At 48.2% G+C, this 14226-nt stretch overlaps 1 long non-coding RNA gene across 1 annotated transcript in view; it reads right to left on the bottom strand.

Moving 5' to 3' along the window:
* Positions 1-246: 246 nt before the first annotated feature.
* The window catches only part of LOC121097051, a 29607-nt gene continuing 15627 nt past the window's right edge, over positions 247-14226 (bottom strand). The window contains exon 3 of the long non-coding RNA XR_005830757.1: positions 247-405. This is a non-coding gene — a long non-coding RNA (uncharacterized LOC121097051). The remainder of the gene's footprint in view (positions 406-14226) is intronic.

Raw genomic sequence — 14226 nt, forward strand, 5'->3', positions numbered from 1 at the left:
CGGAGCTTAGAAATCACACCTAAGAAATGGTAGAAAGGCTTCCCTAGAAACTCAAATTTTAAAAAAATAACAGCAAACCCATTTGGGATCCTATAGACTTGCCTGCAAGCCTTGCACTCACCTTCATATGAGTTCACACCCACACTATGATTATACAAGCCCTCTTCTCTTGCAAAATCAAGCAGAAAACAGTCTATCACAAGACAGGTAATAAAAACACAAGATTGACCCGCTTTACCTTCAACATCACTACTTTTCCTAATTTGAGATACCTTTCCCCTGCTTTATCATCCAGGAAATTCTACCTTTTCCTTCTTGTGTGAGGTTGATGGTTGCTGAGGGCCTCCTACAGCTCACCAGTGGGCTCAGCGCTTCCAGGATACAGCTTCAGATCAATGTTCTCGACTGGGTGGATAAAAATACAAATAAATCAAACCACAACCAAAAAAAGCCTCTGGCAAGCCAGAAGAAAGCTAATAGTCATTATATTCATCTGCAGGATGTGAACTTTCCCTGTCCTTACTGATTTCTCTTATTAAGCAATCATCAAGCACTGATAGGAATTTTTTGCAGGAAATGGTAGTACAACGTGTTCATAAGAAAAACACCAATAGAGCAGGTAGCCAATATGAGCCACTTGACATTTCAGGAAATTAAGTTGTACCGTGGTCCCAGCTTATAAGTCAGTAAGACCCACAAGGGAACTCTTGGAGACCTGCTGTGCTTTCATTTCAAATGTGACAGCCACATGGGCTAATTGAGGGCAGTAGCTGCGTGTGCTCTGTCACAGCTGTCCTCCTGCCCTTCCTCTCTCCCGGCAGCTCCTACGCTGCTCAGAGCCCGTGTGCCCCAGCCAGCTTTGTCCTTTAAATGCTGAGCACACTATTCTGGGGGTGAGAAAAAAAAAAGAGGATTTGGAAGGTCGAAAAACCCCAGTGAAAACAATAACAGAGTTACAGAGAAAGCCTCAGATCTCTGTCAAACAGAGACGAACGTATTTTTTGGGGACGCAAAGTTCAAAGCCTGAAGCATCTCACCCCTGGATGACAGATCACTTGGGGACCACAGGTATTGCAAGTACCAGCTGGGGAGCCAGGGTCAAGCACTGAGGCTCGCCAGCTGAACAGATTTATAGGTTGCTTTTGTCCACATCATTGCCAAGCGGACAGAAAGGAGGAGGTTGAGCAACAGCAGTATACGGGCCAGCTGTGTGGGAGATGGAGAGACAACCAGCCTGAAAGGAAGGGAGCAGCCACCAAGACTGGTGTTTGTTCAGCTGTATTCCTGGGGGAGCTCCTGCTGACAGGGACAGGGACAGATAATAGTGAGCCGCCTTACACAGAAACATCCTCTTCTTCACTTGAGAAAAGGCTGAAGCCAGTTTGGGAAGCTGTGAGCTGCCACTCATGGGCCTGTGTCCCAACAGGCTTGTTGCCAAGGTGCCAAGAGAGAGACAGCGATAGCAAAGACCACACACCTTTCCTTTGTGGGGACAGAGAGAGGAGGGAACTCTGGAAGCTCCTGGGGACTGTGCCCCCTCTCTCAGGGGACTGCCACGTACTCTCTGCTGGTTGAAATTTACTTTGAGAGACTAAGGGCTGCACAGGTACAAACGCAATTCAGGTCCCCAAGACTCTTGGCTGCTCTCCACGTTTTCCCATTCAAAAAGCTTGGACCATCTTGGAAAGCTTGCAGGATTGCAGCCAGTACTGCTGCTACTCCCAGTTAAAGATACCTTTAAGCTACCACATAGGAAACTACTAGTTCCTCCTCCCATTAATTTGGTGGGTGCTGAGGGTCTCCCTTCAGCCCACTGAAGCAATCAGCGCTTGCAGGATATTGCTTTGGACCTGTCTGGGAGCAGCAGCTGCCCCACTGCGGCTGCACTGTTACCCTGTGCACACAGCCTGGCTAAGAAGGGGTTCAATACTCAGCTCAACCTTCAACCGGCTGTGTGACATCAGGCAAGCAGGCAAAATGGAGGCCTGAGGAGCTGAAAAGACCTGCTTGATAGCACCCAGCTGGTCAAGAGAGCTTCAAGAAGCAATCAGTGCCCCCCAGTCCCCATCCTCCCAGCCGAGCCCTGCTCCTGAAAGAGGAGCAGTCAGGGACAAAGCAAACGCAGCAAACTCCACCCAATGAAGCATTACGAGACTGTAAAACAACCTAGCTACAGACCAGCCTAACCAAGGAGCAGCCGAAACCTTTTGGGGAAGGGGCACTGAGAATCCCACCATTTTCTGTCCCCTGTAACATCTGCTCCATCACTTGCAATGGGCTCATACAGGGAAGTCACACGAAGGTAAAACACTAAATTAAAACACTAATGCTGCAAACATTCACCTCTATGTAGGTGTGGAAACCTTCAAGTTTCCTTTTTATAATACGGATGGGATCCTACTTTTCATTGGCACAATAGAAAATAGCCACAAAAATTCCACACACACAGCATCAGACCTCGCAACCAGCCTCGACACGCAGAGCGTCAGTAATAAAACACACCCCTACAGGGATTTAGCACTTTGGCTTGTGCTCAGCTGGGGGACTTGGGCAGGACTTTCACTCTTCAGACATAAAAAAATACTAATTATAATCAGCTCTGTCATTATTTCAACCCCCGCACCCCCCCCTTCACTGTCAGCAAAGGGGAAAGGAGCCATGTGCTGATGGGATTATGGATTTGCATGAACGAGATGGGGCCAACTGTGTGTGTGTTTATGTGTACTGCATCTGCCCTGGAAATCAAACAGCAGCTTCAGAAGGGGCACCCTGGGAAGGGCCCTCAGGTGCCAAAGGAGAAATTCAGGGAAATATTCTTTTATTAAAACAATTACAACAGCTGCTGCATGTACTTCCCTATGCACACATGCAGGCACCTCCACCGCCCCGCTTCCTGATCACTGCACACATCCCCTCTGCCACAGACACTCTTGCACAGCCAGGTAACAAAGTAGTTTTCTAGGCAAATCTGTGCAGAAGCCACAGTTCTTCTCTTACCAACACACCATACATCCCTGGTATATGCGTCCCCCTCACACCTACCGTTCCCAATGAATGTCGTGCCCTGTCCCATCCCACCAGAAGAAAGTGAGTCTCCAAAATGCAGGCAGCAGGGGAGGTTTTGTGCTGGCACCGCAGCAGGCACTGCAGCCAAGAGAGCAGGCTAGAGAGTACAGAGGGTCTGAAATGGCCAGCCAAGGCAAGGACTTCCCAGGGATAACTGAAATGTTCTTCTTTTGTATAGACTGTTTTCCTCCCTTTCTAACTGCCTCTTCCCATGAACTGAAGTGGTGGTGTCCTGCAGCACCCTCTAACCAACGGTTATGTTGGGGTAACGCACCAAAGTTTGAGATTTAGCTCTTTGCCAACCACCTCTGTGCTCATTCATATGCATGGAAAACTAAAACAACATAAACACATCTAACTCCCCATAAAAATTTGCAAAGCTGCTTCCACATTGCCTGGAAACCTAGGGTCCTGGTTAGACTAGTTGCAAGGTGCAATTCCTGATTTTCCACTACGCCCTTCCATTGCACTGGAACTTTCTCCTTCCTGCTCTACTCCACTCCACCCATGTGTCTGAGATATTCCTCTTTGGCCTTTTATCTGGTATGTACTCTGGAAGCTTGACTGGGATGGTCTCCTTGTTAGCTGTCTGTGTAGCATCCACCAGCGTGGGGTAGTGAAAGGCTTCAGCAGGGAATCTGCAAACCTGTAATACTGAAGGGACATGCAACCATGCTGTCTTTCATTGAAAAAACTGCAAAGAGGCAGGAAAATGCAGACACACTGGTGTTCCTCCCTCTTCTCACACAGGCTTCCCTCCTTCCCTGTTTACCTGCAATGCAAATGGAGTTTGGAAGAGCTCAGGGCTCCAGGCAGGACCACTGAGTGGGCCAGTGTTCCCTGGACACGCTGCATGGTGGCATACCTCTATGATTCCCACAGGTGGCTGCAGGGCTTAATCTGCAAATTGATCCAGATGGACAATTACTAGACAGATGGGGCTCGGATACACGATGGAGGGAAGACTACGGATATACAGCACTGGAGCCTAGTAGAAAACCCATAGCCTAAGACTGCCAGCTTCACTTTCACATTCAGTGCTGCTGCTTACACTTTCACCGTGCCACAGCCAAACAGGTACCAGATGCTGCTCTTCAGGTCTGTTAGCATGATACCTTTGCTTTGTGCAGGTGTTGGCAACCACGCCTGCATACAAAGCAGGGCAAAACCCAGCCTAGGCTGGAGAGCAGCACTCCAAGGTCATCACTGGAGGCTACATTTTAGCTTGCAGGCACCAGCCTGCAATAGCGCACTGTGATGCTACAGCACACACAGCAAACGCCATCTTGCTCAAGGAAGGCACTTCCTTCCCTTATCTTCCATAGCTGGTCTGTCCATGAGAACAGTCTGTTTCTGCTCCAGCCAACCCTTTTTTCATTTGGGGTGCACTGGGATAAGCCAGAAGGCATGCTCCGGGCAATTGCCTTTTGCCTTGGGACAGGATGCCTTCTCTCTTCACACAGACACAGTCTGCGCCTTCCAGGCAGGCTCCAGTACCAGAAACCAAGAGACATTCTGATCAAGATCCAGACTAAGTAGCAAGTAATTTGGATTTTAAACACTTTTCTAATTAGACTTGTTTGGGACAAACAGCTGCAAACCACTACGCCTCAACTTCTCCATTCGGAAACTAGAGGGATATAAGACTTCTGAAACTCCAAAAGAAAATCTAAAAGGGCTGAGAGTTAAATGGTTGCTAATACAGCCCAATAACTCCCCACTTGCCTCATCAGCATCTGTCCACTTGCAACCGATATCCAACTAGCCTTAGTAAACAGAGGTCAATAAGCAGACAGAAAACCTTTTGACCTGCAAAGCAGCCATTGTTCTGCCAGTGGAGGCTTGCACAATGCTCGGACACCTCTAACACAACAGCACTTCAGCTCTGAGATTTGAAGAAGGGTAAAAGCATCTGCAATAGGTTCGTAGTGGGATGCATAAAGGTCTCCCAGAAATATGACACCTCAACAGGCTAAGCATTAATGTCTGTGAAATGTTTCTGCAGGGGCAGAAAATTGGCTGAAGCTGTGAAAGATCTAGCTCAGCAGCTCAGTCCATTGCCCAAAATAACGAGGTGGTGGCATCTGGGATCCTCCCCCACCAAGCCTGCCAGCAAATGCCCCAGCAATCCCAGCGAGCGTTCACCCCTGTCATCACGCTTTGCTGGGCATTGCTAGTAGACAGCACCCCACCCAGAGAAAACATGGGGCATTCTTGGCACTTTGCCCTGAAGGCAAGGTCATCAGACACCATGAGGAATTCTTTGCCTGCCTTATCCACAGTGGTATGCAGGGGAACACAATCCTGCCCCAAGCAAGATCCAAGTTTGATTAGTGCTGATCACTCCAAGATCCTTCCTGTGAGGATCTTGCAAAGTGGGAGTTGCTGGCCACCCAGAGCCAGCCCAGAGACAAGAACATGAAGGCTTGTGGGGAGTTTGGCCAAGTTTCCCAGAGATACAAAGCGGAACAGCAGAGCCCATGAGAACAGACGTTCTTTCTGTTCAGAAGTACAGTGGAAAGTGGCACTTCTCCCGATGCCCTGCAACCCAGCATGCACAAGTGTCCACAAATGGACATGGCAGAGCCTTCCAGGCATCCCTTCCAACTTGGCGCTGACATGGCCCTTGGAACAGAAAAACTCTGGCCTTTTCCAAAACGATCCGCCTGACACGAGGCTCAAATACTTGGCTAAGCAGAGCCGGGATCCACCCTCATTCTCCTTCGGGCACCCTCTGTGGGACCTTGAATGGATCTGTGCTTCAGATCTCCATTGAGGACAACAGCCCTTTCTCACCTCAAGAGAGCTGTGCCCAAACTCCTTAACACTGAGAGGACACTCTGGTAGCATGGTGATGGCCTCACCCCATCCCAGCCAGCTCTGGAGCACACATCTTGTGAAGATTTTCCTCCTTTAGCTCTGCAGCAGCATGGCAATGCCATCACAGATGCCTCGCGGATCTGCTGAGACCCACAGAGCTCCGGAGGAGTCAGGGGGGCAGATCTAAGCCAACATGCAAGGCCTCCATAGTGCTTCTGCGCTTCCACCAGCCCTAGGAAGAGGGATTCCCACCTCAGCAAAGATGCCCGCGAAATGACAGCTCAAGTCCAAACTATTTATTTTCTCTGGGTGCAAAATGCGTCTCAAGTCTTATGTGTTGCCTTTCTTCCTGTGATGGAAACCGATGTTGCTTCAGCCAGCAAACAACGAAGGAAACTACAGAGGCAGCAAACATCAAGAAGCCCCTGTCCTAAAGCCTCCCGCTACCACATTTTCCCCACCGCCATCTGTTTTGCAAATGCAACAAACTAAACATCATCACCACGACCCCAACAGCTAAATTCCTAGCATCTCAGAAAGTACATGCATCCCTGTGCCAAAGTAAACAATTCATGGCTAGTTTACATAAAAAAAAAATAATAATTGCACTAATATCATTGTAAGCAAAGCATCAACAAATTGGTTCAAAGCCTGCCGCAGTACACTCTGTGGAAATGCCCCCAACAAAGACAGGAGTGAAATAACCATAGTGGGACCTTCAGTGCACACTCAGCCTGGCACCCTTACCTTCAAACCAGCTTAAAAAGTACAAACTTGGTCTTCCTACAGTCACACAGATTACATGCCAACCAGCTTCCCTCTGTCACTGCAGTTTTAGTGACAGTGCAGCAAAAGGTAGCCAGGATCATCCAGTTAAGACAGGGAGAAGGGATTACATGGCCCTGCTGGCTGGCCGCACAGGAGAGCTGTTTATGGGCTGGTTAAGAGCTGTATCAGGTGCAGGAAGCCATTGCAGTGCAATGTCCGTGGACCCATCACATAGCAACGTGATGATGCTATGCAATGGGGGGGGGGGGGGAGAAGGGGAAGAACTGTGCTTTCTTCACATGGAGCTTCCTTTTTCCTTGGGTTCAAGCATAAGCACTGAATTCTGGGATACGAGCAAGTATCCAACAACTCAGCTCCAAACTGATCCTCAGCCAGTGCACACCACCAGCCTGAGAGTAGAAAGGGGGGAGGAGGAGAAAGACAGGTCTCCCATTTCCACACAAGGCTGTGTGCTGGCCTGGCTTTGGCTCTGATGACTCCTGAGCTGGGGGACCACCTCCTCTGGGGGGAGATGTGGCTAGTACCACAGCTCCAGCTGGAGTCTCGGGTTTAGCTGGATGCAGGCTGGAAAACCCCACTTAGACTGAGACAGAAATCCCAGCTGGAGTTTGGCTTCAGGGGTTCAGGATTTGAGGTCCACTCTTTCAGTGTGTCAGCCACCAAATTCAGCTCTTTAGAAGGATATGCTTCAATGTGTCCCAAGTAAATTAAAACCCGTTGCTACACTGAAGGAAGAGTACTCGGACTTTTCAACAGTTGAGCAACAGACTCTAGCTAAACCTGTGCAATTTTCCCAAAGAAGCAGCACTGTGCAGCTGGAACTCAGCAGCTCCTGCCAGAGCCCAAAGCCGGGAGATTTATGCAGGTCACTAATTAACTGGCTCTAGTACCAACTTCTTTCAAGTTGTCCATGCTCATGGCATGTTTCAATTACCAGGGCCCATAAAAAGAGGGTTTTTGACCTGCACTATAAAGAGCTGCAAGCGCAATGCATGTCCCAGAGCGTTAGCTCACCCGTGTCACTGCCAGGAGGAGTGAAAAGGTGCCTCCCGTGGAGCAGAAGTGGGCCGCTCAGTGACACTCCCTCCACGGATCAGTTCGACACTTTTCAAAAGCTGCTACCAACGGGAAAAAAAAAAAAAAAAAAGAAAAAAAAAGCAAAAGCAAGCCCAAGCCCTCCCTAGCATTACTGCAAAGCACATTGATTGGGAATCAAAATGCAGAAAACAGCTTTTTCTCACATGCCCCAGCTCCTGCAGAGACCCATGGAAACCCACACAGCACCCCAGGGCTTGTGCAAAGACTTGGGAAACAGTCTGAATCCCAGGAGCCTTGCTAAGTATCACAGACAAGTCTCTTTGGTACCAGTTACAGCAAAGGAATCGGGGAAGATGACAAGTTAAAGAAGGGCAATAGAAAAAAAATATGTTGTTTTCCTCTCATTACACACTCCTGGAGGTGGCATACTGCGGAGAGCAACTGAATTAAGCAAATGCATTACAGTGTTTTAGACGTATTGATTATTTCACAGCCTCTTGTTAAATCAGTAACTTTAAAAGCTCTTGTTTAAAGGACATAGCTGAAATAGAGCTTGAGTTTGGATACAGTCTATGCTGGCATAAATCAAAAACAAGTCCACAGATGAGAACAGAATTAGAGTGGATACAATGAGTACACAAAAAAATACTCAAAGCAGCTTACAGATTTAATGCATTCTGCTGATGGGGAGGGAGGTTGTTTGCTTACTCCAAAGAGTTCTTGAGCATACCGGAAAAAAAGAAGTAGGTAAGGCTAAGCCTAGATCTCACTGCAACTTGAGGAGGTTTGCCTATCAGTTTCTATGGCTTGGAGCACTTGTTTCTGCAGGCAAAGTTCAAAAGAATATGGTCCAGGCGGCACTGTACAGTCCCCGCTTCGCTAATCTTCATGCTGGAGCAGCCAACATTGGCAAAACTAGTTCAGTGGGCAATCAGGGGAGGGATGGAAGCAGCACACGGTTGCCTTGGAGTTATCCAGGGTTATCTACACATCACACTGTACGCTCCCTGCTTCTCATAATTAGAGTGTCTAGACAGGAGATGATGCTGGTGAAGCAGCAAGTAAAAAGGTTTTGCAGAGTTTTTCAGAGTAGCCCAGCTAAAGCAGTGATTACAACAGAATGACAGACACCGGACTTGCAGAACCCAGCTGAGATTAGAGCCAATTTTGACCTGAGTAAAGGTTCTTTCATAACCCTTCACAACCTGAAAAAGCTGCTGAATCAGAGTGCTGATGGCTCAAGCACTCAGGAGGGCCCAGAGCTTTTGAACCAGTCTCAGACTGGAGGTTTCTGCAAAAGTAATTGCAGCTGTGTCTCAGCTTCATCCAGATGCTGGCATTTAACAGCTTCAACTTGTGTAAACCAGCTTCACTCCACTGAAGTCAACAACAATTGACACCAGCTGAGAATCTGGCTCTCAGTGTGGTTTAAATATAGTCTAAAGAAAGAGCACTTACAGAAGGATTGCCCAATTCTTCATGTCCATTTCCCCCTTGGGGTAGGGCTGAATAACATGATTTTTTTCTTCTTTTTAATTTAGCTCTAGTTATTTTTAACAGCAGCATTATGAGCTCACGTTTATTACAGCACCTTCCATTCCCCAGGAGCTAGGTTGCCTTTCAGGCTTCATCAGGAACTACAGAGAGAGATGGGTACGGCACTCTGCACAGCACTGGGATGGAGCCACCTCTGGATACAACACAGCGGATGCTCAGCACTCACAGACAACACAACAAATCATCGAGGGGACTGAAACAATTCAGCTTCAGCATCTCAAGAGCAAGCCCCCGCCATTTGCACAAGGAAGCAATCCAAGCAGCGGTTTCAAATCCTCCCTTGAACTGGCCAGGAGATGGACATGATGTTTTTACAGCCACGCAGGGTGTCGTGATCACACACTGTGGCCCTGCATGCACAACACAAGGCCAGATTACCACACATACTGCTGGGGAAGGCAAACACGAGTGACCTTTGAGAAGGGAAGAGTAGCCTGATCACTCCTACTGTGACAAACCAGGGCCTCTGTCAGCATTTCTGCCTCTCTTTAGATCAAACATCCCTGCAAAGCCAAGGGATATGGCTCTGAAGCCAATTATATGGTGCATCTCCGCATGCTGCATTACCAGGCTGTGATTCTCCAAAACCTTAGCCACACTGCAGTGACACTTAAGGCTGATTGCTAACCAAGGCATGAGGGTCATGGGTGCCAGTGGCAGGAGAGAGATTTGCTTCAGAGGAACTTCAGAAAGCTCAGAGGTCTTACATCCCTGTTTGGGAGCAGGTGAGGTACTCACCAACTCTTTTTCAACATGAGAGAGAAACTGGGAAAGTAGAACAGGAAAAAATAAGTTGTCTCATGGGCTAAAATCTGTGCAGTTATGCCAGAGGCAGAGTGACACCAAGTTTTGTCAACAGTGGTATGGTCCATTTTTTCTGGGCTAAGACTAGGAAACTAGGGCCCACTCAGATGCTACCATAATGGAACTGCTTGGAAACAGCATCTTCCAGACAGTTCCCCTCAAGCCACCACAGTGCACTGGAAATGCAGCAAATAAAAGCTGTGGCCACCACCCAAACGCTCCATCAAAGACATGAACTCTGGCCTCAAAAAAAAAAAAAAAAAAAAAAAAAAAAAAAAAAAAAAAGAAAGAAAAGAAAGAGAAAAAGAAAACCAACACAAACAAAAAAACCCAGATCCATTAATGAAAAATAAAGCACAAGGCAAGGGGTGATGAAAACAAATAAAACTAAGACTGTAAAATGCCTGGTATGTAAGATGTGTTGAAACTTGCTGCTGACAGCAGCTTGAGCAGACATTCACATGCAGCCATTCATAAGATGCACAGTAATTACCTTCTCCGGGAGGCTGTATTATGATTATTTCTTTAAGCAGAGCACAATATCTCTAGCAACAGGATATAATTACAGCAAAGGATATGCCTCTTAACCTCCTTCCACCCCCCAGCCGGCTTAGGGAGAGAGCTGGGAGCCGAGGGCTCTGTGGGGAGGGTGAAAGTAGTCTGCCCTGCGCTACCGCACTCATTACCTAGAGCCAAGTATGCTTTTGATGGGAGATCGCTGTGGCATTGCTCTCGCAGGAACCCGACCTCTCTCCCCCTCGGCTTAGGGTGGAAACACTCCCGACACAGCAGGACTTTGACAGAGCTGGCAGCGGCCACCAGGCCACCGGAGGAGATCGGCACAGCCAGCCTGCTCCGGGCCGACACCTCGGCGGTAAATAAATAAATACCAAAAATAAACAGGCAAGGGAATGACTCAGAACTGGAACGTGCTGGCAGTGCTGTGAGGTGGCAGGACTTCCCACCTCCAGAGTGGGACCTTGCTGGCCCCAAATACCCCACTGCAGAGCCCCTTTGGAGAGCTAGCATGCTCTAGAGAAAAGCCCAAGGCTCCCAGATAAGGACTAGCACCATGCCCAGCATGGGCCATGGTGTCTTCAGGGCATGGATGCCACCTCCTGGTGATTACCTGGCCCACCTGCAGCAGCCAGATGCCAGAGCTGGTCCTCCCAGCTCAGCTCCCTGCAGCTGGCTGTTCTGTTCCACCTCCACAGCCCTCCTGCGGAGGCAGAGGACATCCTATTGCTGCGGCTGCTGGATTAATTCATCTAGGGTCCAGAAGAAAAGAAAGATGCAGGCAGTGACAGAGCCCTAGCAGCGCGTGCTCAGCCAAGGGACCTGGTCTCTCACATTGCCTCTATCACTCCCAGACCTGACTTCTCCAGATTTCCCTGGGACAGTGAAGCGGACAATGCAGTCAACAGTGGTCAGCGAGATTTGCTGCATTGTGAAGCAGCTCAGTGTGGTGAAGTCCCATATACAGACAGGCACGTAGGAGGCTGTGAGCACCACAACTTGCTCCTCCTAATTATTTCAGTCATCAGTCCTAAGGGGAAAAGCAAAGGGTTAACACCCTTGGCCCCATGCTTCTCCACCCCAAACCAAAAACACAGTGCTGCATCTAACCCTAGGCTCTGTTGTTTCTAGCCCACACACCAATTATCTGAAAATCAAATAGGAGCTCAGCCCTCATTTTCCAAACCCGTCCAGAGTGGCAGTGCTCAGTGGCTTGGGCTGTCCATGCCAGATATTGCGAGTAGATGGTCTGGGAGGTTTTCAGAACCCCTTTTCAAGATCCAGACAGGTTTACTTCCCGTTCCAGGTTAGAGGATGTTTCTTTGTAGATGAGAGACTGGAAAACTTCTTTCTCTAATATGAAAAAAACCCATAGAATTAAATAATAACCAACATTTCCCTCACTAGTCACGAAACTGCGTTACAAGTGGGAGTCAGCTTGGTGCGAGTTTGCAAGTTGTGATATCCATAGAATTTCCCCTCACATTTACAAGAGGAGATGAGTTTTGCATCCACCGGATGGCAGTGTAGGGAGAGCAATCATGTTGGCTGTAGTATTATTATTTTCCTTTTAAGCCTCTCAAAAGTGATTGCAGACACAGCAATTCATTGCTTATTAAGATCTCCCTGCATTACAACCAGGGGAAAAAAAAATCTAGGTCTCATTAATAAACCATCTTCTAGGATCTCTGTAAGAAGCAGACTCTGATTAGCCAAGATCGTTCAATAAATGATTTGGCTTGTCTGACAAAAAGAAATGATTGATTGGAAGGGGGTATGCTTTAAATAGTTCACTCTTTATAATAAAACCAAAGACTTTACATAGAAATACCAATAATGAAAAGGCAGTATTTCTACTCCAACAGAAGACAACTTCATGCACCCAGCTGGGGGGTGTTGGCATTATACACAAAGTTGTCTTCTGAGTGCAGACTCTGCAGGATTGAATTCTTTTAAGCCTAAAATGGCAGCATCTTCTGTGGTTTCTGTTGTCAAAACATTTTGATGAGCAGGAATGTCTATTCCGCTCTCAGACATGGCAGGACGTTAGTTCTCAGCTGCGGAGAGAGCGAGTCTTTTTGCCCTGCCTAGCATAAAGCTCTACATAATAAAGCTGAATGTTAAAATCCAGGTAAAAAATATTATGGAAATCCATCGTATCAACGAGATGAATGACCCAGAGAAGCAAGTGGCCGAAAATAAGAAAACAAGACGTGCGAAGCCGAGGCACCGGCTGCCCCGCTGCCACTAGAGGGCAATAGCAAACCAGCGACAAGAACCGGCGGCGAGGAGCTGGTGCGCGGAACCGGCCGAACACGCGCGCAACTTGCGTCGGTGCGGCCGGGGCCGCGGGCTCCCGCTGCGCTGCGGGGCCGGGCAGCGCGCAGCATCCCCGGGCAGCATCCCCGGGCGCCGCTCGTCCACCCCATCCCGCTGCAGGTAGCGCCTGCCCCGGCGCCCGTCCTGCTGCCTCCGCGACAGGCACTGGGAAATAGTCACGGACAGGTTTGGTCTAGAAAACAGCCACAAGTAAAGAAGTGATTTTAACGGCATGTATTTAAGCATCATCAAATAGGTGGTCAGATGGATGTCGCTCTGAAGAGGTGATTGATCCAACATCACACATCATTCCATTCCCGTTGTTGCAGAGAGCAAAAAAGGGAGGTGGGAAAGGCTTCAGCAGCCTGATCCGTTTGGCTTACTGAAGGGAAGGTTTGGAGGTGATTTGATCTAAATCTATTAACATTTCTCAGTGGGGGACTGTGAGAGATGCTAAAGGACTCCAAGAATCTAACAAACAAAACTATAACTAGATCCAGAAGCTCAAAGTAAAAGCTGGATAAAATCAAACTGGAAATAATATGAGCATTTAGAAATTAAAACTTGCAGTAATGCCAGTAGTTAATCACTTGAACAAATCATGTAGGGAAGTTTTATACTCCACCCTTGGAGCTCTTAAAAGAAGATTTGCAGTCTTCCTAAAGTATGTGCTGTAGCTTAACAGTGAATTATTAGCCTTGATGCAGACATTACGGGTACAGGTCTCGTCTGAATGAGGCAGAAGGTGAGACTAGATTAGCGCCATGGTCTCGTCTTGTAATTACAGTCTACAAATATCAAGGTTCTTGTCACAGAGAATTGTCTTTCAGCTGTAAGGGCTGACTCCCACCTTTGCAAACTCACTTCACAGGCTGTGTCAGCGCAGCAGTGACAGCAGCTCCAAGGACTCTGCCACACAAGAGCAGAGGTGTCCTTTGGCTAACAGGGCAGCTTCTGTTGCCCAGTCATTACCTGCCTCTTCAAAGAAAAAGAGCATGAGCCTAAAGAAACTGTTCTCTACGCCGAACTGTTCAGGGCCAATGACCGGGACATTCTGTACTCCAGCTGGGGTGCTGGTCCCTGGGCTGTTGGTACCAGCTGGGAAGAGACGTGGGCAAGAACGGCTGTGTGAGAGTGATGGAGAAGAGGTGTGGGCCAGTTCAATGTTTCAAGCCCCCAGAGACATTAGGCACACAGAGGTCATGTAGCACAGAAAGTAATGTCTGCGGTGCCTGCCCTCTTCCTTCCCAGTCCTGGGCAACAGGGAGATCTTGAGTGAAGAAAAAGGAATTTACAGTACAGTGAACAGAGCTCCTT

The sequence above is a fragment of the Falco naumanni genome, chromosome 13 (assembly GCF_017639655.2).
Source record: "Falco naumanni isolate bFalNau1 chromosome 13, bFalNau1.pat, whole genome shotgun sequence".
Lineage (NCBI taxonomy): Eukaryota > Metazoa > Chordata > Aves > Falconiformes > Falconidae > Falco > Falco naumanni.